A 3957-nucleotide genomic window follows, 5' to 3' on the forward strand; every position below is an offset into this window, starting at 1 on the left:
GTGTGTGTGTGTGTGTTTGAGGTCAGTGTTCTGATACTTCATCATTTCTCTTCCAGGCTGTGGGAGTGTAAACTAACAGAGGAAAGCTGTAGAGTTCTGTCCTCAGTTCTCAGATCAAACTCCTCCAGACTGAGAGAACTGGACCTGAGTCACAATAACCTGCAGGATTCAGGAGTGAAGCTGCTCTCTGCTGGACTGGAGAATCCACACTGTACACTGGAGATACTGAGGTACACACACACACACACACACACACACACACACTGTACACTGGAGATACTGAGGTACACACACACACACACACACACACACACACACACACACACTCACACTCACGCTGTACACTGGAGATACTGAGGTATACACACACACACACACACACACACTCACATACTCACAAATACACACATACTGTACACTGGAGATACTGAGGTACACACACACACACACACACACACACACACACACACACACACACACACACACTCACACTGTACACTGGAGACACTGAGGTACACACTCACACACACACACACACACACACACACACACATACACACACTGTACACTGGAGATACTGAGGTACACACACACACACACACACACACACACACACATACACACACTGTACACTGGAGATACTGAGGTACACACACACACACACACACACACACACACACACTGTACACTGGAGATACTGAGGCACACACACACACACACACACTGTACACTGGAGATACTGAGGTACACACTCACACACACACACACACACACACACACACACACCACACACACCGTACACTGGAGATATTCAATTCAATTCAATTCAGTTTTATTTGTATAGCGCTTTTTACAATAGACATTGTCTCAAAGCAGCTTTACAGAAATATCAACACGGTATACAGATATTAAAGGTGTGAATTTATCCCAACTGAGCAAGACACTGAGTGGCGACGGTGGCAAGGAAAAACTCCCTAAGATGTTTTAAGAGGAAGAAACCTTGAGAGGAACCCGACTCAGAAGGGAACCCATCCTCATCTGGGTAACAACAGATAGTGTGAAAAAGTTCATTATGGATTTATATGAAGTCTGTATGGCGTTAGGAGCAGCCGTAGTCCCAGCAGTCTGGAATTACAGAAGATTTGAGCTCCATCCAGAGGCAGAAAGGATCTGGATCTCTAGTATCTCCATAAATTCGTGTGGGGCTCGGCGAAAGGAGAGAGGGAGAAAAAAGATAATTATGACTGCGAAGTAGTAGAACAGAATCTAGTCAGGGTAGGCTTGAGTAAACAAATACGTTTTAAGCCTGGACTTAAACACTGAGACTGTGTATGAGTCCCGAACACTAATAGGAAGACTGTTCCATAACTGTGGGGCTCTATAAGAGAAAGCTCTTCCCCCTGCTGTAGCCTTCACTATTCGAGGTACCGTCAGATAGCCTGCATCTTTTGACCTAAGTAAACGTGGCGGATCAAAGAAAACCAAAAGGTCGCTTAGATATTGTGGCGCGAGACCGTTTAGTGCTTTATAGGTCAATAAGAGTATTTTATAATTAATGCGAGATTTTACTGGGAGCCAATGCAGTATTGATAATATCGGTGTGATATGGTCGTATCTTCTAGTTCTAGTTAGGAGTCTAGCAGCTACATTCTGGACTAACTGGAGTTTGTTTATGCTCCTACTGGAACATCCAGACAGTAAGGCGTTACAGTAATCTAATCTAGAGGTGACGAATGCATGAACTAGTATTTCCGCATCATGTAGTGACAGTATGTTTCTTATTTTAGAAATATTTCTGAGATGAAAGAAGGCTATCCTAGTAATATTCTCTACATGAGCATCAAATGATAGGCTGGAGTCAATAATCACTCCAAGGTCTTTAACTGCTGCACATGATGAAACAGAAAGACCATCCAGAGTAACCATGTGATCAGAAAGAATACTTCTAGCTACACGTGGGCCTAATAAAAGTATTTCTGTTTTATCAGAATTAAGTAGAAGGAAGTTAGTTAACATCCAACATCTAATGTCCTTTACACAATCCTCAACTTTACTAAGCTTCTGTCTGTCCTTTGGCTTCGCTGAAACATACAGCTGTGTATCATCAGCATAACAGTGGAAGCTAATTCCATGTTTACGAATAATTTGACCTAGAGGTAGCATATATAAAGTAAAGAGCAGTGGGCCTAAAACAGAACCCTGCGGAACTCCAAAAGTAACCTCAGTACACATGGAGAATTCACCATTTACATCTACGAACTGATAACGATCGGTCAGATAAGACCTGAGCCAGGAGAGGACTGTTCCCTTAATACCAACAACATTTTCTAATCTATCAAGTAGAATAGTGTGATCTATAGTATAAAAAGCTGCACTAAGGTCGAGTAACACAAGCAGCGAGACACAACCCTGATCGTAAGTCAGTAGCAGGTCATTTACTACTTTAACTAACGCTGTCTCTGTGCTATGATGAGGTCTAAATCCTGACTGATACATTTCATGAATGTTATTCCTATCTAAGTACGAGCATAACTGCTTTGCTACAACCTTTTCTAAAATCTTAGAGATGAAGGGGAGATTTGATGTTGGTCTATAGTTGGAAAATTGAGACGGGTCAAGATCAGGTTTTTTAATCAAGGGTTTAATAACTGCTAATTTAAGTGATTTAGGTACATAGCCAGTGCTTAGGGAAGAATTGATTATATTTAGAAGTGGTTCAATTACTACTGGACCAATCTGTTTAAACAAACATGTAGGTACAGGATCTAGTATGCAAGTTGATGAATTGGCTAAAGAGATTAATGTAGCTAGTTCGGTCTCTCTAAGCGGAGCAAAACACTCTAAACATTGATCTGATATTGCTACATTGTCATGTAATGGGTTTGTTACAGTACTGTCCAGTTTTAATTTAATGGCCTGTATTTCACGTCTAATATTTTCAACCTTATCAATGAAAAATTTCATGAAATCTTCACTGCTATGTAATGATTGAGTGTTTCTCTCTGTAGTGGTTTTATTCCTAGTTAATTTTGCTACTGTGTTAAAAAGGAATCTAGAATTGTTTTTGTTGTCTCCTATTAAGGTGGAGAAATAGATTTTTCTAGCATCGCCAAGAGATTTCCTATATTTCAGTTGGCTCTCCTTCCATGCTGTTTGAAATATCACCAGTTTGGTTTGACACCATTTACGGTCTAATTGTCGAGTTGTCTGTTTTAAGGTTCGCGTTTGATCGTTATACCAGGGTGCTAATTTTTTTTCTCTAATTATTTTCCTTTTGAGTGGAGCCACTCTATCTAGCGTGTAGCGGGGTGTTGACTCCGAGCTTTCAGTCGCCTGATCGAGTTCTGTGTGATCTGATGGTGATCCAAATCTAATTGATGTCTCTGGGAGGTTATTTATGAAGCTCGGTGCAGTAGCTGAAGTGTAGGTACGTTTTACACGGTAGCGAGACGAGGTGGAAATATTATGATCAATACGTATTATGAACGAGATAAGATAATGGTCTGAGACAACTTCAGACTGCGGAAAAATGATAATATTTTCTATACTTAGTCCGTATGTTAGTATGAGGTCAAGAGTGTGACCACCATTATGAGTAGGTCCGATTGCGTTCTGATTAATCCCTACTGAATCTAAGATGGACACAACCGCTATTCTTAGAGGGTCTTCTGGGTTATCAAAGTGAATATTAAAGTCTCAGACGATTAATGCTTTATCTACAGACACAACCAGGTTTGAGAAAGTCTGCAAATTCACTAAGAAATTCAGCATATGGCCCTGGGGGTCTGTAAATAATAATTAGAGGACTTGACTTATTTTTTGTGGCTACATAAGTTATGCTGGTATAAAGAATTTCAAAAGAATTAAATTTATGCTTAGGTTTTTGTGTGACGACTAGATTTTGACTATGGATGAGTCCAACACCTCCTCCTCTACCAGCTGAACGAGGCTGATGTA

Source organism: Ictalurus punctatus, unplaced genomic scaffold (assembly GCF_001660625.3).
Source record: "Ictalurus punctatus breed USDA103 unplaced genomic scaffold, Coco_2.0 Super-Scaffold_100046, whole genome shotgun sequence".
In the NCBI taxonomy this organism is placed as follows: Eukaryota; Metazoa; Chordata; class Actinopteri; order Siluriformes; family Ictaluridae; genus Ictalurus; species Ictalurus punctatus.